The sequence below is a fragment of the Protopterus annectens genome, chromosome 5.part1 (genome assembly GCF_019279795.1).
Source record: "Protopterus annectens isolate FY-2018-M chromosome 5.part1, PAN1.0, whole genome shotgun sequence".
In the NCBI taxonomy this organism is placed as follows: Eukaryota; Metazoa; Chordata; order Ceratodontiformes; family Protopteridae; genus Protopterus; species Protopterus annectens.
In genome coordinates, this window is record NC_056736.1 from 544,364,311 (window position 1) to 544,387,958 (window position 23,648).

Sequence of the window (23,648 nt, forward strand, 5' to 3'; positions counted from 1 at the left end):
TTGGTAGGGTTGCCACCTTTTCAGATGGCCAAATTGGGACATCTTCGGGACACACATCAGATTTTACAGGCCGACACTTGCCCACGGTCAGTACAAAGGAGAGTACTTTACTTTTATGCCTAATTGACAGCTTATTCTTGTAGCATTTTAGTTGCTTATTCAGTTTTTTATGACATTTAGGTGTTTCAGATACAGAATAACTGATCTGATATTGTTAATCCTCGTTCATTCCTTACACATGGGTATCAGTTCTGAGCTTGGAACTGAGCCAGCCATTTTCCAAGCTCGCGTCAGCTTCAAACTCTCAAGCTAAACTCTTACCCACAATTCCCCACTCCCTGTTACCTCAGATTTTGTTTGCTGTGTTGCCATCTGGTTGTGTCAAGCTACTTCTCTTGAGCTAAGTACAGTCAATTGTTTAGTTGCTTTACAAATTACTTTTCTGTCAGAAAAGTTGATATTTTATTGTCTCTTACCCTATCGCATCTAGCGTTCATAATTTCCTCAGGTTTTTTCTGTCCTTTACTTACCATTTTTACCACGAGGTAATTTTCTCTTTACCATCATTGGTAATCTTTTTCCCTTTCTCTTTCATACCTTTGGGTACTCTCTTGTACCATTGTTGGTACTTTTCTATTAGTTAATATGGCAGATAAAAAAGGTAGTCCAGGGTTTAAGCGGTGTTCTCACAAACTGCCTACTTCTGATGCACACTCTTTATGTGTTTATTGTTTGGGAGCTTCCCATTTATCTGTTGAACCACCTTGTACTATTTGTGAGAACTTTTCTAATAGAACTTTGTTAGAAAGGAAAAACAAGCTGATACTGAAGGGACTTCTAAAATCTCCCTTTTCAGAGGCTATTTCTGGGTCAGTGGTCTCAACCCCTCCTAAAGCCCATAAGAAAATGGATGTTTCTACTAAGGCTAAATCCTTGCCTTCATCCCTGGCTGGGGACTCTCACCAACCAAAACCTAAAAAGGCTAAAAGTTTGGCTCCAGAGCTCTCTCAGTCAGCCCCAGTGCTTTCGGTGCCCAGACCTTCGGCACCGAGGGCTTTGGCTCCATTAGTGATTTCAGCTCCGTCCTCTCCTGCAGCCTTCTACATATCGGCATTGAGGGGCTCCTTGGCTCAGACCATTACCACTGTATCGGCACCGACCTTTCAGTAGGCGCAGACCTTGACTGCATCAGCTCCGAGATCTTCCTTGGAACTGAGGCCTTTACTGTTGACTGCAGTTTTGTCGGTTCCAGCTTCATCGGCACCAACAACCACTTCGGCACCGATCCCTGTGTCAGTGCAGACAATGACATCGGCACTGATGACTTCTTTGGTGCAGACTACAGTAGTTCAGCCTTTTTCGGCACTGTTGTCCTCGGTGTGGTCAGATGAGAAGAGCCCCGAGTCTGCCTCTTTTGTGGACAGGCCTGTTTCTCCCTCAGTCGCTATGAGGTCCACTAGAAGCCTTTCTGAACATGATGTGTAACATCTTGTGGACCAGGCTTTCTTGGCCAGAGGTATTCCACCCCTCAGGAACTATCATTCCTTGGGAGGTGATCACCCATCTCCAAAGACACCTTCTTATTCTCCTCCTTCATTGCTTTTGAAGTCCATGGATATAGTACAGTCTTCCTCTTCTGCGGCTCCCTTTATGGATCTCACCAAGGAACTGCAGTTGCCTTCATGGCAGGAAAGTTTTGCTATGACCCAGGATGTCAGCTGTGACACGCATAGCTTGCTGCTCCACAGCCATCCAGAGACTCCAGGTCAGCAAGCTGAGCCACTTAGGGGAGGAGTGTCCTGGTCCTAGACATACACTCCTCTCTGGGTGGACCAGCCTTCCAACTGATGGAGAAGGCTTTCACTGCTGCTGGCGATACCGGACTGTCTATACCTCCGCCCTCCTCTGGTACACTGGTTTCACAAGTCACACCTAGTGGACACTGGGTGCAAGGACCTCAGGACATATTTCCTCAGGAATCCCCCTTTCCGTTATCTTCCCCAGCTTCTCCCGCTGAGGAGTTACACCGGAAAAGTTCATGTAAGAGGAAGCACATGGACTCCACAGAGGAGTCCCTCACCGAAGACACAGATTTCGATGAGGGGGAAGGATCCCCTTGGTCACCCTCTGAGGTATCCTTTGGCGATATCCTTGAAATCCTGAAACAGAGAGGTGACTGGCAGTCCTCTAATCCGACCCCTGAGGAATCTGTGTTCCTGCAGGCCTTTCACGCCGGGCCCCCTACCTCCTGGGTTACTCCACCTGCCAACGAACTTGTCAAGTTCATCATGCAGCATGCTTGGAAGGCCCCCTGATACCGTCTAAGCTATTCCCCGGAGGCCAGATAAGATCTTGTCTCCTCCTGCTTCAGATCCCCATTGGTACAAAATTCTTCCTGTAGATGCTTTGGTGGTGGCGGCCGCAACAAAAAAGGATCTGTCAGAAGAAGAAAGCCAGACTGTCCATCAGCCTAACGGAGAGTCCCGGGCCCTGGACAGAATAGGGAAGCACACCTTTGCTTCAGCAACCTTTGCTATCAGGTCCCTGAATTATATGGCACATTTTACCAGGCTTCAAAGCGATCTGGTTTCTGTGCTCTCTCAAACCTTGGCTGGTGCATTGTCAGATGAGGTCCGTGACAAAGTGGCCTCTCAGCTGGCCACCATTGAGTCTATATCTAACTCCTCTATGCAATTGATATCTCATGCATCAGAAGAAGCAGCTAGAGTGGCGGGTTCAGCTGCGGTCATGAGACGACAATCCTGGATGCACTTGTGCAACTTTGCGGAACCTCTTAAGTTTTCCTTTCTTAATGCCCCCATTGAGCCCTCCTCGTTGTTTGGGCCCAAAGTTAAAAGCACATTGGCTAGATGTGAACAGGATGGTAAGACCCTTTCAGCCGTAGGTGTTCGTTATTCTTCCCCTCAATGTGCTTTCTCCCAAAACCAAAAGAGTGGGAAGATATGGTTCAAGAAATCTCAGGGTCATTTCCGTGACACACAGGCCGAGTTCTCCCCTCAGAGGCAGAGGGGGAAACTCACAAGGAAGGTGCTCCTTTCAGGGCAGGGGGGGACCGTGTAACGAGGGTTCCAGGGATTCTTTCCCTGGTCAATCCTACCAGCGCTCTTGAAGAGCGGCCCAACTCCTTTCCTCTGGAGGTGGTTGGGGGACATTTCTCCTTGTACCCTTCTGCCTGGCTAACCATCACCACTGATTCTTGGGTACAAAGGATCATAACCAGAGGCTATCATATCCCCTTTGATCTTTGTCCCATCCCTTCAAAAAATCTTCCCGATGTTCCACCCAGTCAAAGGGAAGAAGCAGCACTAGAAATAGAAAAGCTGCTAAGAAAAAGAGTCATCCAAATAGTCCCTCCAGAACAAATAGGATCCGGATTCTACTCAAGACTATTTTTGGTGCCAAAGAAAACCGGGGACTGGAGACCAATGGATCTCAGTGTATTGAACAAGTTTGTGAGAGTACAAAAATTCTGGATGGTCACTATACAGTCTATCCTTCTGCTTTTGGAAAAAGAGGATTGGGTGTGCTCTATAGATCTTCAAGATGCGTACTACCACATAAAGGTGGACAGGCCATCAAGAAGATTTCTGCGCTTCCGTGCGGGAGCCAGTTACTACCAGTTCAGAGTACTGCCCCTCGGACTCTCTACAGCCCCCAGAGAGAGTGTTCACAAAGTGCATGCCAGTTGTCACAGCTCATTCAGACATCTATTGGAAAAAGCCCTGGCATACTCTCTCCTCGCTGCTCTAAAGCTAGGCATAACCATAAACTGGCAGAAATCCAATCTCACCCCATCTCAGTCGACAGAATTCATAGGGGTTATCTTGGACACAAAAAAACTGCATTGCTGATATTCCAGAGTACAGAATTTTAAGGATAAAGTAACACCTAATTCCAATCCTTTCAAAGGAAAAATCCATGGCTCACTTGGTTCTACAGCTGTTGGGTTCCATGGCAGCCTCCATCACCATTGTTCCCCTGGCCAGGTTTCACATGAGGCTTCTACAATGGCTACTGCTCACCCAGTGGTATCCTTTTCAGCATCCTCTTTCAGCCATGATTCGCGTAATCCACAGGTGCAAACAGGATTTAAATTGATGGATGACACACAATCTCTCACAATGGTCTCGCCCTTTTCCCCCCCAGCAACCCGAGGCCACAGTGACCATAGACCCCTCCCTGATGGGGTGTGGGGACTATGTCAGGGACAGGCAGTCCAAGGCACTTGGTCTCAACTGAAGGCCCATCTACATATAAATGTTCTAGAGCTGAGGGCGGTGCTTCTGGTGTTGCAAGCATTCCATCCCCTGCTGCCGTCTGGGACAATTGCGATTCAGTCAGATAACATGGCAGTGGTCTGGTACATCAACAAGCAAGGTGGAACCAAATCATACCTTCTTTGTCGAGAGGACATGAGGATATGGCAATGGCCGATGTCTACCAACCGTTTTCTTCTAACAATGCACATTCCCGGGAGTTCTAACATGATAGCAGACAGACTCAGCAGGTGCATTCTTCAACCTCACGAGTGGTCCCTGAATCCCTTGATAGTGGCAGAGATCTTCCACTGCTGGGGCTGTCCTTGCTGCGACCTCTTTGCATCCCTGACCAACTACAAATGCAGCAACTACTTTGCTCTGATTCCCCCTCTGGGACAGTCACCCAGGGACGCTCTAGTCCACGATTGGCCCTTGGCTCTCCTCTATGCATTTCCACCCTTTCCTTTTATTCCCTAGTTTCTGAAGAAAGCCCGGCAGTTGAAGAGCAAGGTAATCATCATAGCACCATATTGGCCCCGACAGATTTGGTTCCCATTCCTTTGGCCTCACCTACTAGATCGACCATGGATTCTCCATCCAATCCCAGAGTTGATCTTATACCCACAACCTGATTCATTCCAACCTGAACAGCCTGAAGCTAACGGCTTGGCTACTCCAGTTCCCTTGATTGCCAAGCAGAATGATCTTTCTTTACCAGTACGTGATATTCTCATTGCTTCTCATAAGTCCTCCACTAGAATTACTTATCTGAGCAAGTGGAAAAGATTTACCTGTTGGCTGAAAGATAAACAAGTAGACCCCTTTTCAGCACCAGTGTCGATAATACTAAACTATCTGGCCGACCTGTTCAATCGGGTCTATCAGCCTCTACCATTAGAGTTCATTTGGCTGCAATTTCTAATTTTCATGAGGGTGTCCAAGATTCCTTTCTTATGTCCCATAAATTGTGCAAGACCTTCATAAAAGGTGTGAATCATCTGAAGCCACCTTTTAGAGAACCTATTCAACCATGGGATTTATCATTAGTTCTACAAGCTCTGACAATGGCATCTTTCGAACCAGCCTCTTCTTGCGACCTCAAGTATTTGTCATGGAAAACCTTGTTTTTGGTCGCTTCTACTTTTGCCAGACGTATTTCTGAACTTCAAGATTTATGTATCAAGAGTCCATACTTGATTTTTCATAGAGATAGAGTGTCTCTGAGAGCTAATCCGTCATTTCTGCCTAAAGTGATCTCTGAAATGTCCATTAATCAAGCCATTGAATTGCCAGTTTTCTTTCCTAACCATTCAAACAGAGGAGAGTATTGCCTGCATACCCTTGATATACACAGGCAAATACATTTTTACTTAAACAGGACTAAACCCTTTCGTATGTCTAACCAGTTATTTTTGGCCTTTTCTGGACCTAGATTAAGCTCGGCTGTTGCTAAGGTCACATTAACTAGAAGGTTGAAGGACTGTGTGACCTGTATTTACACACAATGTAATGTCTCATTGCCTACTACCATGAAACCTCATTCAACAAGGTTGGTGGCAACTTCTGCTGCCTTCCATGCCAGAGCTTCTTTACATGACATCTGTGCAGCTGCAACTTGGGCTATGCCTCATACCTTCATCAATCATTACAAATTGGATTTGGCCTCCAGGGGAAGAGCATCTTTCGGTTCTATGGTGCTCAGGAATGTCCTCCCATGAGAGCCTCCCAGGAATAGAGGTAGCTTGGGACTCTGTCCCATGCGTAAGGAATGAACGAGGATTAACAATATCAGATAAAGAAGTTATGTCTTACCATAACGTTCCATCTGTATTGTTGATCCTCGTTCAGTCATTATGAACCTCCCTCCTTCCCCCTCCTATGGTTTCTAGTGGATCTCACCATCCAGTTCTCTTAGGTTATTTGACCAGAGGTAGCCTCTACCTTCTTTAACTTGCAAACTCAATCTGAGGTAACAGGGAGAGGGGAATTGGGGGTAAGAGTTTAGTTCGAGAGTTTGAAGCTGACGTGAGCTTGGAAAATGGCCGGCTCGGTTCTGAGCTCGGAACCAATACCCACGCGTAATGACTGAACGAGGATCAACAATACAGATGGAACGTTATGGTAAGGCATAACTTCTTTTTTATGCAAGTATTACATAAATATAGCACGTATTTTTGTCATTAAATCTCAGGACATCTGTCATTTGACACTAAGTGTACAGGACACAACTGCCCAAAGAGGGACTGTCCCTCGCAAAGTGGGACAGGTGGTTACCCTATATGTATATATATATATATATATATATATATATATATATATATATATGTGTGTGTCTGTGTGTGTGTGTGTGTGTGTGTGTGTGTGTGTGTGTGTGTGTGTGTGTGTGTTTGTGTACGTACGCATGCATACACATCTATATGATTTAATTACTTTGATCATACTGTTGAATGACTGTGCTGCCTGCTATGTTTGTGATAACATCGACGGTAGGTATAACTGCCTTGGCTAAGTGGTAAATCCCATTGATTGTGATGTGTAGGGTCCTGGCGTCAGGCCTGGCTGACATGGTATATTGTGTTGCTGGGCGGAACAAGGGCCATTGGTCAAAGGGTGAGTACAACACTTTTCAGCTGCTATTTTCCGTTTAACTGCTGATTCACGTCACGCAATATCCTTGTACATTCTTACTGTGATACATCACCCCAGTTCACATTTCATTGGTATTATATCATTATACAGCATAAAATTAGCAAGATATGCTTGTATACGGATTACGTGTCATAAATGGTGTGTGCTGCAGTCGAACCGGCAATGTCTGCTCAATAGTCGGATGCTCTAACCACTACACTATTGGTGTTCTACTCCATTTATATGTATACCCATGGTTCATAGTTACCTGAACACACACCTCAACACTTCACTAACACAGCAAGAGTCCATTTTCCTGTTGGGAAAACTGCACTACTACACATGCACCATTCCCTACTGCTCTGGACCCATGCCACATGTTGACTCACTCAAAGTATATTCAGACCTCCAAAGCCTATAGTCCTGGCACATATGTGTATTTGATTGTCAGGGTGTTCATGTGGTCATCCAGGTTTAGGCTTGTCCGACAGGGGACCAGGACTGCCCTGTACCTAGCTAAAAGTCAGACTTAGCACGGGGACATAGATAGTTGCACTTTTAGCGTCCTACCTGTGGTTGGGGATGCAGAGGTGTGCTCACCTCTGGCCAACCTGATATAACAGCACTAAATATTATGGGGGGGTTTCACTGCTGTTTCCCTTCACATTCGTTATGACTGCTATATTGTGACCATGTTCATTCTTCATATCTATATATATATCTATATATATATATATATATATCTATATATATATATATATATATATATATATATATATATATAGATAGATATATATATATATATATATATATATATATATATATATATATATATATATATCTATGTATATAAAAATCTATCAGTCTGTGCATACACATGCATATACACCTACATGCTTATTTACATTTCTCATACCGTTGAAACACCGCCACTTACCGTCGCGCATACACGCTTGCATTTCTGCTTACGTCTAGGGTTGCACCTTTTCAAATGGCCAAAGTGGGGCATTTTCGGGACACACATCAGATTTTACAGGCCAACACATACCCATGGTCAGTACAAAGGTTAGAACTTTACTTTTTTGCCTAAATGAAAGCTTATTCTTGTAGCAGTTTAGTTGCTTATTCTGTTTCTTGTAACATTTAAGTATTATACATACAGAAATAACTATTTTATGCAACTGCTACATGAAATATGGGACACAATTATTTAATTATTTTCTACAATCTCAGGACATTTGCCATTTTATTATTTTTGGTCAGGACACAACTGCCCAAGAAGGGACTGTCCCTCGCAATGTGGGACAGGTGGTAACCCTACTTATGTCTGCTTTAAAGCACCTTAATCACCCTATATCCGACTGCTACTATGCAAATATGAAAGGTATATATTCCTGATAATGCACGTGGGGAGACGTGCATCATGGTCAGGTGTTTAATCCCGGGTCGTAGGTCCTGCAGGACCAGCTGGAGGCTGAGCAGGGTTGTGGACAACTACTGCTCATACAACATGTGTCCAGATGTCTATGGGACTGGACATTGTGTCGTGACACCAACTCTAATCTTTAGAACAGATACTTATCCATAGATAGGTTCATAGGTTCATAGATCAGTACTAAGCTAACTGTCCTTGCGCGCCATTTTAAGCCTAGCCAATTATCCCTTGTGAGACTCAAACCTTGCATGTTGTGTTTGTAAGGCAAACACCTTAACCATTAGGCCACCCTCCCAACCAAATAGCATTTTTATTAAAATCTGACAGTAATAAAAAGTAAATAAAATGGTATGCAGAAATTCTTGAAGCAAATGTTAACAAGCAGCCTGTAACAGATTCCAAACTTGAACCAGTTTGTAAATATAGTAATGCTAGAACATTTATATTCAATTTCAGTGGAGAGTTATTCAGAAAGTTGGTGTGAATAAGAAAATTACAACACAACTAAAAATAAAGAAACTGTCGATCAGTGGTCATCCATGAGGGATATCCAAAAATTTTGGGACAGATAACCTTGATGTTTTTGGATTTACAAAATGAGGTAGGGTTATACATGCAAGGGATAAATAGTTTGCAATCTTGAGACTGCCTAGGGTGAGACTGCTTACGAGATATGAGTAGGGGTCACTATGTGCAGATATGGCTGCACAAAGCTAGCAGCCCGAGTATGAGTGGTTTTGGTGGACATTCAGGAAGGGGCGGTGGTGTGCTGTGGAGGGGATGATGGGTATTCAGTTATGTATCCAGGTGTATTGGGGTTGGATGGCTCAGTTCAGGCCAGACCATTATGTGGGTATGTGCCAGTAATGGTTCTGTACATGTGTATTGCATATTTTAATGTTCATATGTTTGTTGGATTGTGTTCTACAGTATGACCTGTCAGGTTGTATTGCGGATGTGAATGTTTGTTCTTTGGTTTTCTTTCTGATTCACCCACTGCTCCCTCGTACACCTCCAGTTCACCTATTGTGCATCCAACCCAGCCTCCCTTTGGCAAATTATTATATGTCACCACCCACCCCCGTATTCCACACACACCATCCATCCCTGTACTTCACGCACATAGGTACACACAAATACTTATCTTTCATGATATGGTAGGTAGACCTGGGTAATAACCGTTCATCTTTGGGCCATCCTGACAAGGACGACTTGAACCATGACTGGACACATATTGAGTGAATGCTCTGACCATTGGTAGGGTTGCCACCTTTTCATATGACCAAAATGGGACATTTTCGGGGCGCACATCAGATTTTACAGGCCAACACATACCCATGGTCAGTACAAAGGATAGTATTTTAGTTTTATGCCTAAATGTAAGCTTATTGTTGTGGCAGTTTAGTTGCTTATTCTGTTTTGTTTAGTTGCTTATTCTGTTTCTTGTAACATTTAGGTATTTTACATACGGAAATAAGTATTATATGGGATTATTACATAAAATATGGGACATAATTATGTCCTACAATCGCAGGACATTTAACATTTATAATGGTTTTGGTAAGAACACAACTGCCCAGAGGAGGACTGTCCCTCACAATGTGGGACAGGTGTTAACCCTAACCATTGGGCTAGGCTTAGCAAATGGCAACGGCGCGCTAACACGCTGCGTTTCGCTTCCACTTGATATAACTATCAACACTACAATGGAATACGGGCACAAGGTTTTAAATGTCATTTGTTCGAGGGACGGGGACTCAATATTCAGCTACATGCCTTTGTGTTTACATTTTATTTTGGTGTTTGCAAAACTATCTTGTATGCTTTGCATACATTTCAGTATCCACGGACACTGACAGGAGTGATTATTATTAGAGGCAGGCTGTACTAGTCAGCATTTTAGGTTGCGCGTATGCAGCCGACATGTTCATGCCTCTGTGCAGCGCTTAGACACGTCCTCTGCACTTGCGCACATTTCCTATGCACGTGGACATTGCGGCAGTGCACCTTCATTAATATGCATGTGGTGCTGCTGCGCCATCTCTACGCCACACAGTTGGCGCAAGGCTAACGCCGTCCTTGCACTGAGCTTCATGAATCCCGGGGCAAGTCTTTTGGGGAAAAGTTTAACAATGTATATAGTTATGGAGGTTTCAAAGAAATAATATGGAAAATAGTAGTATATGTAAATATAGAAAAAGGGGAAATGGAGAATGGGATAAATATTATTTGTTACTATCTGGATATTGTGAAAAAGAAGACACAAATGATTATTATTTGACAAAAATAAAAGGAACAAAACTGTAAGTTGTGAAATGATTTATTGTGGTCTCATTTTTTATATCACAGAAACCTGGTATTTTAACAGGGGTGTGTACACTTTTTATATCCACTGTGTTCTTGTTTTTTTTTTTTTTTTAATTTCGAGATTCCACAATCTCAAGGTTCTGAGCAATGGTATTTAGAAGATTGGGATTGTGGAATTTCGAAATTCAACAGTCGACCCAGAAATACACCACCATGTTTTGTGGCCTAGTTGGCAAACTGTGGGATTGCTTCTAGAACATACTCATCAGTAGCTTATGCTCACTTATAAGAATTGGTTTTCCCAGTAAACCCACTTATGGAACTTTGCACAACTTCATATTATTGCTAGCAGCTGTTTTTCTTCTTAATTATATATTTTATGATGGTCAATAAAGGATCCTAACCTATAGACAGTGGGTTTATTCTCCACCACAGCTCCATTCTGGTTAGCCTTGTCTGTAGTGTGACTGGCATATCCACATCAAAATATCTCAGTGTGGATGCTTTTATATAATAGCTTAAGGAAGGAATTCAAGTGTCTTTTCCTGTTTGCTGCCACAGTACCATTCTACAATCTGACCCAAAAGAACATCTTAATAACCCACATTTCCTTTGAATTCAGACACTTCAAAAATATTTATCATAACAAGAAATCCCACGAGTACTTGTTTATTTTTTGTTGGAAGCATTTGAACCACTGCTTTGACTTTCTGGTAATCCAATTTAAAGCTTCCTAAAATTAAACATGACCAATGTGTCTCAGCTCTATACTCGGATTTCATGTTTATTTTCATTATGCCAGAGGTTGTACTGTCTCGGCTTTTCAGCAGTTCTGCCAATTTCCTCAATTGTTCTTCTCTGGTCACACCCCATAATAGTATGCCATTACTAATGTCCCTAGATCATCTATGCAACATATCTCTGCAACATTTGTGATCCTCATTGGGCTTAGCATAAAGCCCAGCAAGATTCCTGGCATAACTGAATCTCCCCCCCCCCCCCATCATTTGTATGGAGCAGATAATGTCTCTCTTGATTACTTTCTTAAGGACTTGTGGATCTATATGCACACACACACACACACACACACACACACACACACACACACACACACACATATATATATATATATATGTATATATATATATTTATTTATTTATATAAATATATTTGTATATACATGTTATCAAACAGTAATCATACCATTTACCTATTCTGTAGGCTCATTCTGTTTCTTAATCATGCCTATGTGCTCCTTTCCAGAAAACACCTTACCATTCTACTTCTAAAAGCTGGAACTTTATTTGGTTAGTACACTTCTGGTATTGGTGTGCAAGATTTCTCTGAATAGGATGAACTCCTGCCAAACAGCTCAGACTATCAAATAAATCCTTGTACTCACAAAACCAGTCAATACTTTACACATGTACTTTATGAATCTGTCACCATGCCAAGTTTCTGGAAAGTCAAGTTACCCACCACAACTGGGATTTTCATTCTTTTTTTTTGTTTTTATATTAACAAACACTTTTTTGGTGAAAAAGATTTATATGATATCCCAAATAAGATACTTACTCAGATGTCTTCAGTTTTACTGAGTCGCACTACCTCAACAGTGTAAGCAGACATTACATTATAGCTAGCATCTGTGTGTAGTTTAAACATCACATTTAAGTGATCAGTCTTACACATCTCTTTCCTTTTTTCTGACTGATACTCATGTCACAGATTCAATGTCCACTCTCTTGGAGAGCATTAACACTATGTATTTCATCAGTAATTATCGTTCCCAAAAAGAACTAATTGTTATGACTTTATCCCAACATTTGTTTACTTTCATTAAGTCAGTGATTGTACTAGCTCAGCTTTTCAGCATTCTCATTAGCTGCAGAGTCATTTGGGTGGCTGCGGTGCTGCAGTGGTTAGTGTTGCCACCTCACAGCAAGAGGTTCTCTGGTTTGATTTTTGGCTGGGGTGCCTTCTGTGCTGAGTCTGCATATCCTCCCTGCAGTCATGTGGGTTTTCTCTGGGTGCTCCAGTTTCCTCCCCCATCCTAAAGACATGCTGCAGGTGGATTGGACACTCTAAATTGGCCCTAGGTGTGAGTGTGCATGTGTGTGTGGCTTCTGTGGAAGGCTGGGCACCGGGCTGGCAACTCACCACTGTAAAACTGCACTGCAAATCAGTCTGTGGACCTTTGTTCAGCTGTGGTGACCCCTAATGGGAAAAGCCGAAAGGAGAAGAAGATTAGCTGCAGAGTCATTGATGTCATCAAGTTTACAGTCAAATGCAGTCTTGGTCAGTCATAGACCCTTAACAGTAGCTCTGACCTCTGAGAAGTAAATCTCAAAATGAAGTAGCCCAAGGACAGAACCCTGGGGTACACCACCAGTGACAGGTCTTTTGGAGGAGGTAGAGCAACCTGCCCTAATTATCTGGGTTCTGTTTGTAAGCCAGTTTGCTATTCATTGAATTCCATAGGGATTAACATTTACCTGGGATAATTTATCTATGACACCTGAGTGAGGGTTGGTTTCAAATACCTTTGTGATGTCCAGATATGTGGCGTGTACTGATTTGTCCTCATCAATTGTATCAGTAACTTTCTTGAAGAAGTCATCCAGATTAAGTGGGCAGGATCTGCCCTTGACAAATCCAAACTGGCTTAGTTTGTAGGTTACCCACTGTCCTTATTCATTAATCCCATAATGAGACTTTCTGTGACCTTACAAATGAGGTTGGTTAGACTTACAGATGCATACTTTTCTGGGGCCATTGATGCACCACCTTTGTGTGAAGGGATGACAGTTGCTGTCTTCCTTTTGTTCACCACAAAGTATGTTTGGTATCTGACATTGAATAGCTTCTGCATGGAGACTAACAGGTCCTGTTTCATAATCTTTGAGACAGTAGGTGACAATTTTCATTGTTTGCTTCAGTTGTGAAGAAACTGTTTCCTGATTATTTTGGAAAATTGAGAGAAAAGTGACATAGGCCCATCATGCTTCAAGAGATAGCTGGGGGCCAACTTTGTAAAAGGGTATGAATGCAACTTATTTCCGAAGGTCTGGAAACATATCAGAGAGCAAGGAAGTGTTACTTAATATGTTGCAAAAGTTCAATGATAAACATATTTCAGAGTCTAATTATTTATTTTATTTATTTAATTTTACATTTGTTAACCGGGCTAGTCCATCTGGATATTTTCCATTTTCAGTGGAGGCCCAGGGAGAAAAGCTCTAGTAGTAACACAGAGATAATATAACACTTAAATATATCAAGTACAAATTATACAAAGAAAGGATGTTAAAAATACTTAGTAATGAGTATTAATGAGAGGAAAAACTGACATTAATGTCCTATAGTCATACAGAATAAGCTAGTCACTGTGCAGAAAGGATATCTGAGATCAGATACAGTACATTCAGAAGAATTACATTAATAACATAAGTAATTTCATTTACTAGAGAAAAATATTACTTCTGGAGGGGTGAAGTAGTAATGATTGGTATGAGGAGGCAGTACAGAGATAGCAGTAGAGAGAGCAGAGGAATTAGTCAGGGTTGCAACAGGGACATAACCAGTGAGTTTTAAGATGTTTTTTTGAGCCTTTGTTTAAAGAGCTGCAGGGAGGGATGTAAAGTTAGATCTGGTGGCAGAAGATTCCAATTTTTTCCTGCAGTATTGGAGAACAAGCAGTCCCCTGCCAAGTTGTTTGACTTGCTTGTGCTAGCAAGAAGTTTGCTAGAGGATCGTAAGGAGCTGAGATTCCTATAGGGAGTAATAAGGTCGGAAAGTATAGAGGTGTTGTTTGGTTGGTAAAATATCTTATGAACAATTGTAAGTTGGTCTAGTATCAAAATATTGTTTAATTCTAACCAGTCTGGTTGATGTAGGTTCTGACAATGGTTTGTTCTAAAAGGGTTTCCAGTGGCAAATCTGGCTATATTATTATAGGAGTTAGCTAGTTTGACAAGATTACTTTTTTTCAGATTTGTATATATGGGTGAAGCATATAGAAGAGTTGAGATTAAATGGGAGTGGGCAATTGTAGTTCGGGATGCTGGAGTTAAGAAGGGTTTTATTCTATATAAGGAGCCCATCTTTCTATTTACTGTTTTAATGGTGTTGTTAATATGGTTATCGAAGGTGAGGTTGTTATCAATTGTGATACCTAGCAGTTTGATGGTAGAGTCTGGGGCTATAAGGGTGCCATTGTTGGATTTAATTGTGAAGTTTATGGGGGAGGACTTACTGGAAGGTGTAAAGAGTAAGAGTTTGGTCTTTTTGGCATTCAAAAGGAGACAACGTTTCAAGAACCAAGTCTCTACTGTGCTGAATACTTTTTGCGTTAGGGAATGTAGTTCAGATGTGGAGTTGGCAGAGCAGATGAGTGTAGAATAGTCTGCATATTGTATGCAGGTGGCTTGAGGGATTGCTGAGTGGAGGTCATTGATGAACAAAGAGAAAAGAAAAGGTCCTAGAATAGAGCCGTGAGGGACTCCAAGGGAGATGGGCAGGTGGGAAGATAGCTTATTTTCCCAGAGAACTGCTTGTTGCCTGTTGTTAAGGTAGGACTTCAACCAGCAGATAGCCTTGGTGTCTAGAGAGAGGGATTCAGGGGTCTTTATGAGTAAGGGGTGGTTTACCATGTCAAAAGCTTTTGATAGGTCAATAAAGAGTGCTGAAGTGAGGCAATTGTTATTACGGTTGCGGTTGATAGAGTTGGTGAATGAAAGGAGAGCTGTGGTGGTACTATGAAATGGTCTAAAACCATGTTGGCAGTTAGCTAAAATGTTGTGTTTGGTTAAGTGGTTTATTAGCTGATGGTGAATACATTTTTCCATAACCTTTGCTAAGGGAGATAAGAGAGCTATGGGCCTGTAATTGGAAAAATCATTAGAGTTACCACCTTTATGTAAGGGGATTATGTGGGAGATTTCCCAGATGTCTAGGATGATTCCCTCATTTAGAGTTCTATTGATAAGGATGTAAATAGGGGAGGCAACTGATTTAGCTGCTTTTTGCAGGTATTCTGAGGGTAATTGGTCTGCAGAGGGAGTACATGGCTTAAGCTTTTCGATGATTTTTTTGGATGTAAGTAGTAGGGATGGGTTGTAGTTGGAAAGTTGGTGGAGTACCAGGTAAGGAGATAGGGAGACTAGAATTGTCTGTGGATAGTTGACGAGCTAGTGATTGTATGGTGTCAGTGAAGAAGGAATTGAGGACATTGGCAGTTTCCTGGGGAGTATTATTATCAGCTCCTTGTGGAGTTGGTGTGCTAGAGTGGCCAGGGTGAAGGAGTGTATTAATCCATGTCCAAAACTTTTTTGAGGATTGTTATGGTGAATTTGCTGGAGTTTACAATAGTAGTTCTTTTTATCTGTGAGTATGGCTTTTTTGTGATATTTCTCAGCTTTCTAAAGTTTTCTTGCTCAGGGATAGTTCTGGTAGCTCTCCATTCAGCCCAAGATTTGTTCCTAAGCAATATATTTTGCCTAGTGTCTTTTGACAGCCAGGGGGCTGTTTTAGACTTCATTCAAATAGACCGTTGGGGTATAAACTGCCAAATCCAAGTTGCCTATACTATGGAACACTTTTTAGCCATTGTTTTACATGTTGCATAGCAAACCAATGTAAATTTCAATTTTTATTTATTTATTTATCCTTTATTGACTGCATTAGTCCCACTAGGTTGGTAACCTCTTTACAGGAGGTACACAAGGTGATATTTATACTGCTAGGGGAAATCTGGCCAGGGCATCGGAGGACTTCCCCTGAATGTGCCTTAGATTTACAAATGCTTATATGCAGCTGCATAAATTAAGTACAATTATGAATAAATACAGGAGTGTAATTCTCTGCAACACTTAAATGGATAATGTAATATATGTTGAAATTTAGATATAATTATACAAAATTATGTGAAGTAAATTAAGCAAACTATGTACATTTTATATGTCTCACACCCTCTTAGCTCAAGAAACCTGGATAATGCCTAGAGTAATGGGGGAACAAAGGCCCAAACTAGGGACAGATTTTAGATGTGGCTCTTATGAACTCAGGAAATTGCTAGAATAAGAAGATTTGCGTTTGCTTGCATTTTTCTAAAGGATGTAAAGTTTGAAACTGAAAAGTATGTCCTTATATTTAGTTTGGATTTAGTGACTTCAGTCCACAGTGATTTGCTAGAAAACCACATATTTTATCAGGAACAGAGTAAAAATATGAGACAAAAATCTGGACAGTTGAGAGGTGTGAATGTAGATGTGTACATTAGTGTACATTTGGAGAATTTCTAGTGAAGCCCATAGTAGGAGTTGTGTAATTATATCCTGTATAATTATATATACTGAAGACAGATTAATATAACTGACTGGCTGGCTTCCCCAAAGCAATTACATTTGTATTTTTCTAAGGTAACTTCACATTTGTTTGTTTGTCTGTTGACACATAGTAATCTAGCCTTTGATCATCACTTGTCTACATTGGTGAGGAAATCATTCTATGTTGCACAACTTATAAACAAGGATATGGCATCCAAGTTCAGGGAAGTCATTGTTCCATTGTATTTGGCATTCATCAGACCTATCATTGAGTATAGTGCCCCCATTAGTATGTACCTAACCAGACATATCCAACAATTGGGACATCCATAGACGTTCCTCACTAAAAGAATACAGGGCTTAAGTAAAATGTCCTATGCGGAACGCCTCAAGGCCCCATCCCTGTATTCTGCCTCTTACAGGTTTTTGAGGGGCGATCTGGCATATAGTGCACTGTCAGATCCCACTCTGATGGACCTCCTTCATATCCACAAAGCAGCACCAGAATCACCCATTGTAAAGGCTTAAACCTTGCCTGTGATATAAATAGGACCTGCTGGAGAGAGAGGTATGTATCCCAGAGACTACCCCATCTATGCAACAGGCTCCTCATCCATGTGAAACAGAGTTCCACTCTAACCCAATTCAAATGCAACCTGGATAACTGGATGGGAAACCAGAAATTCATCCCTGGTTTGGCACCTGTGTCTCTAATGGACAGAGGTAACCTGCAAATGGTTAATCTCCTAGGCACATGCTTACACTTATCAAGGGTATCAGAACTTGTCAGAGGTTTGGGATCCATTCAAGGCTTAAAAAGGCCCTTGTGGTCGTTAGCCTAGTAAACACCTATGAACTTACTATGAACTTATTGTTGTTACAAGTGGGACCTATTTTACATGAGCACTTCTTGTTTTCATTCTAGGCATGGAGGCAGCCTGGTGGAACAGGAAGGCAGATGGAGAGAGAAGGAGATAATGGAGTAGTAAGAGAGAGGGAGGAGAAACCCAATACCAAGACCACAAAATTCAGTCAGGATTCTGAGGAAATGTTTCAAAGAAATCTGTTTGATGGAGATGAGATGGCAAATGATGGATATATAATTACAACCCTCCAGTCAGGAAGGTTGTGGGATTATTTACTCAAAGAAATGATGATACAAAATGAGCCAGAAAATGAAGGAGACATTTCCTGGGGAGGTATGAAGAAAATACAAAAGGAGGCTACAGAAACAATCGTGATGAATAGTGGTGAGATGGAAAAGAAAAGATGTGCAGAGAAAGTGAAAGAAAGCAGGCACGAAAAAGGCAGAAGAAAATAAAAAACGGAAGTATGTAGTAAGGATTCAAAGTAAAGAAGACAAAGAAATGGACAGGTATGAAGTGGGGGAAAATTTACTAGTTCCTTTAGGTGTAAAAGCACATGAGTTAAGAGCATTTATTCTTATTAACAAAGAGATATTTTGCAATATTACTGTGTATTTGAGACTGTTTTTTCAATGGAAAATTATCTTGGAAAATATGAAAAAAGGAAGACTGTAACCCACTGAATTTTTATGTGGTAAAATCATTTAACAGGAAAACAAAAAAATTCACATACATTTTCTAACATAAGCGGAAAAAGAGACTTTGAAAGGACATTTGAAAACTTTATGTAAAGAAGTATTGGGCATTGCAAAAGTTTGTGACAAAAGGGGTTTATGGACTGGAGGATAGGATTGTAATATTGTGTTAAAAATGGAAATAGAAAAAATTATACATATACCAAGCATGATAAGTGTGGAGAGTAATAGGGGTATCATAAAATATTGGGGACAACCCAAAACATTTTTTATGGAAAAGAAGGATATTTGCTAAGTAATTGAGATAAAATAATGTGTTATATTTGTGGGGAAATGGGATATGATGCAAAAAATGTGAACTGAAATGTTATAATATTGGGTGATTTCAATTACCCAAACAGTAACTGGGAGAACTCCTCAAGTACTAACTCCCTGGCCAGCACTTCCTAGAATTTATAAACTCGAACACCCTGGATCAACTGATCAACACCCCCACCAGAGGTGACAACATATTGGACCTGCTCATCACCAACATGGGCAACCGGTGTTCCACACTGTAGGTCAACCCCTTGCTGGTTAGATCAGACCATAGACTAATCACTCTGGATATCCACATTCCACCCCCACCTCCAATCAAGGAAACCACAGTGAAAAACTTTTCAAAAGCAAACTTCACATTACTTAAGACTGAGGTGGAAAGGTTCACAGCCTCCATGCTAAATGACAACACTGTCCAAGCTGCTGAATCCCTTACAAAGGCACTCCATGAACACCTGCAAGAATGCATGGATCGTGCTATCCCAAGCAAAAGCAAGACTCACTCCTCCAAGAAAAGGAAACCAGTCTGGTGGACCTCTGCCATAAACAAGCTATACAATAGAAGGAGGAAACTAGTACAGAAAAGAGTAAAATCCCAAGAAGGAAAGACATCCCTGATCAGTATCAGCAAGAAACTACGATCCCTCATAAAATCATCCAAGGCTAGCTTCAAAAGAAAAATTGCCAAGGACTCCAAAGATAACCACAAAGCGTTCTTAGCTATGTCAAGAACCTAAGTGGAAACTCTCAGCTCTGCTCTGAGTTAGTGCATAATGGCACAAAATACACTGAACCGACTGATATTGCCAATATTCTGGCAGACAGGTTTAGTCCAAAATTCATCCCCCTCTCACCCTAAAGGGCCCATAATCATACCAGAAGAATGTAGAACCCCAGTAATCACTGACACACAGGTTAAAACAGCCCTATCCAAAGCCATAAACACAGCTTCAATGGGACCGGATGGTGTCCCAGGCTGTGTCTTACACAAGCTCCAAAATGTATTAACCCCTCACCTAAACACACTATTCAAACTCAGCCTCTCTACAGGCTACTCACCCATAGAGTGGCACATAGCAACAGTTATCGTGCTCCACAAAGGTGGAGCCAAAATGGACCCTGGGAACTATCGCCTTATAAACCTGACTAGCCTGGTCTGCAAGGCTATGGAGCGCATCATCATGGAACTCATTAACAGAGACATTGGGAACCCAGAAACATTGGACCCTACCCAGTTTGGCTTTGTTGAGGGTAGATCATGCCTCCTAAACCTGGTGGACTTCTTTGAGATAGTTACCAAGGCTTTAGATGAGAGAAAGGAGGTCCACACAGCCTACTTAGACCTCGCAAAGGCTTTTGACACCATTCCCCATTCTGGTATTATAGACAAGCTCACCAGTCTGAACATAAACCCCTATGTCATGAGATGGGTTGCCAACTGGCTCACGGATAGAACCCACACGGTGAGAGTTGTAGGCTCTAGGTCCGACTATAAACCGGTTACAAGTGGTGTCCCCCAGGGCTCAGTCCTGCGACCCCTCCTGTTCGGTATATACTTCTCAGAGGTACACAGGAGGACTATGGCTGACCAAGTTCATAGACAACTGCAAACTGGGGCCATAATTGATTCTTTGGCTGATACAGATATCCTCCAGAAGGGTCTCACTGAGACGGATACCTGGTGTCAAAATCATGGCCTCAAGCTAAATGCCAAAAAGTGCATAGTCATTCCCTTTGGAAAAAACAAAGTACCCATGAACTACCACATACGTGGTAGTCCTCTAAATACATAAAATGTAATAAGGAATCTGGGGACCCAAGTAGATAGCAATCTCTCCTTTGATAATCATATTGCCAAGGTGGTTAGAAAATCCTTCTATGTGGCCCACCTAATCACAAAAGGGCTTGCATCTAGAACAAAAGTGGTTATTGTGCCCCTCTACTCATCACTCATCAGATCCATCATAGAGTATAACGGCCTATTTGGGATGTACCTTACAAGACACTTGCAACAGCTGGAAAGACCACAGAAGTACCTCACCAAGAGGATTACTGGCCTCAAACAGATGCCCTATGCAGCCTGACTGAAGAAACCCAAGCTGTACTCGGTTGCATACTGCTTACTTAGGTGATCTCTGCCTGACATACAAGGCTATGTCCAACCCAGAATTGATGGACATGCTCCACCTAAAAAAAAAAAAACATCCCCGAGTGCCACATGCTCTAGGGATCTAAACCTCACCACAACATTAAATAGGACATGCTGGAGGGATAGATTCCTGTCCCAGAGACTCCCCATGCTTTGGAACAGGATTCCAGTCTACAGTAGGCTGAGCCCCTCACTAACACTCTTCAAGAGAAACCTTGACGGGTGGATGGGAAACAGAAAATCTACCCCGGGGATCACTGCAGTGGCTCTGCTGGACAGAGGCACAGGGAACTAATGGCTCTGCTGGACAGAGGCACAGGGAACTAATCTAAGGGGGATGTGAAAGTCAACACATTCTGGCTAGGCTTATAGATGCCCTCGGGCAGATAGCCTAGTACTTACCTATGAACCTATAAATGTAACAAAACTGGACATTTATGGATGGATTGTAAGACTGAAAGAATGAAAAAGAAAAAGATGAAAATCAACAAAGACAAGACATTTTAGAAGTAGTAGAAGTAGAAGAAAAATTAGATGAGAAAATAAATTAACAAAGAGGACATAGAAGAAGGCTCTGGAGTACGTAATAAAGAAGACATAAATTGGGAGTTATTATATTGGACACTCTAAACTGGCCGTAAATGAGAGTATGTGTGTGAAGGAGTGGTACAAATTAACTTACCATGGCAGGTCTAGCCATCTGGTGATGTAAACCTTGGTCTGAGATGATTGTCACTGCTGAAGTGACACCCCGACCCCATGTGCAAAAATAGGAAAAGGGGTTGAGGATAGATGGAGGGATAAGAAAAAATAATTATTTTGGTAAAGGGATAAAAGACAGAAAACGAAAATTTAAAGGGATAAGTATAAAAGAAAAAAAAAGAAAAGGAATGGATGAAAAGAAAATAATACAGATAGTGGTTGAGCGTAGGTATAATGGTTAAGATGTTTGACTCACATGCACAAGGTACAGTGTGATTTTCACCTTTGGAAGGGAAATTGGCTGGGTATAGAATGATCCATTAAGCCAGCTAACCTAGTAATCAGCTACGAACCTATGAAACCATGATTCTAAGGAAAAAGCTATGAACCTATGAAACTATGAATCTAAGGAAAAGAGAAAATTAATATTTTAGAGTGCTTTCTATAAATATGCATAGTATTAAGAATATAGTAAGAAGAATAGGGATTTTGGACTGCTGTAATACATGTGATGTAGATGTAATTATATTAGATGATACAAGCTTTTCAACAAATGAAGAAAAATTACAAACAGAGAAACCATGGAGAGGAAGGATAATCTAGAGTTTGGGAAATGAAAGATGTTCTGGAATAGCCATATTCTGCAGAAATACTACAAAGATATTAGATGTGACTTTTTTTTTAAACAAGAAACATCTTTATTAAATTATCACATATGACATAGGCAATCTTACATTTATATAAATGAAAACAAACCACCCTGATAAAATTCCAGCTGCAAACATTATACATTACAAACCACCTTGACACAATTGTAGTTGCAAACATTATACACCACTTATAATCTATACTGTCTTTGTCAGTCAAACATTACAGAGCTCATTCAAATCCTGCCTACTTTTAAACCTTGTTCCTCATCTGCATGCATTGTTCCCACTTACCATTTTTTCCTATGTAATTTGTTCCTACCCTTTTCTAAAGATCCAAATTCCAGTTGTTTTATCTCTGTTACTATATTCAGCACTTCAAGTACATACAATTGTTTTAGACTTTATACATTTTCTAATAATTGCTTTTTTTGGCAGTCAACATAATTGGACTCATCAAGACCTTACTATGTCTAGAGAATCCCAAACTCCCAGTACTGAATTCACATCTTCCATGCCAAATATTTTGATAATTTCTTTTCAAGACTCTACCTTCCTTTGTTATATTTTCCTTTCTGGGCTCCCAAGACACATCTTCACTGTTGCAAATCAAATTCCAATCCCCACCTATAAATAATATTCCTTGCTGAAAGCTGATTATTTCTCCTATAATTTTCTTAAGTTCCATTATAGCAGTTTTAGGTGAAATGTAAGTACATGCCAGTGTAATCTTTCTCCCTTGCCAGTCACCCCTTAATACTACAAATCTGCCATTATTATCTTTTTTATCTTATTCTATCACTATTGGAACGCCTCTTGCAATTAATATAAGTACTCTTTTCCTTTGTCCTAGGTATTCTGCTGAATAACCATCCTGAAAACCTTTCTTAATCACTCACGTTTTCATTTTTTCCAACTCTGTCTCCTGTAGCATAGCTGTTTGCACTCTATATTTTTAATATAGTTCACAACTCTTTCTTTCTTGTATTTATCTGTGAGGCCATGGATATTTAAAGACATCACAGAAAGCATCATTGTGTTAAAAAGTTATTATTCCCACCTTTTATGTGTAACAGTTTTTTATAAAAATGCCTAGTTCCAGCTTTTGCATTAAATGCATAGACTGTTTGGCAGGAGATATTTTATACAGTTATTTCTTTTCATATCTATTTAAGCCTATGTCACATCTTACAAAATGTTTTTGTTTTTTTGAAAACCCTAAAAAAAAACCAATACCCCCTTAAAGCCTATTAACTTAATAATAACACACAAAAATATATACATCTTCAAATATT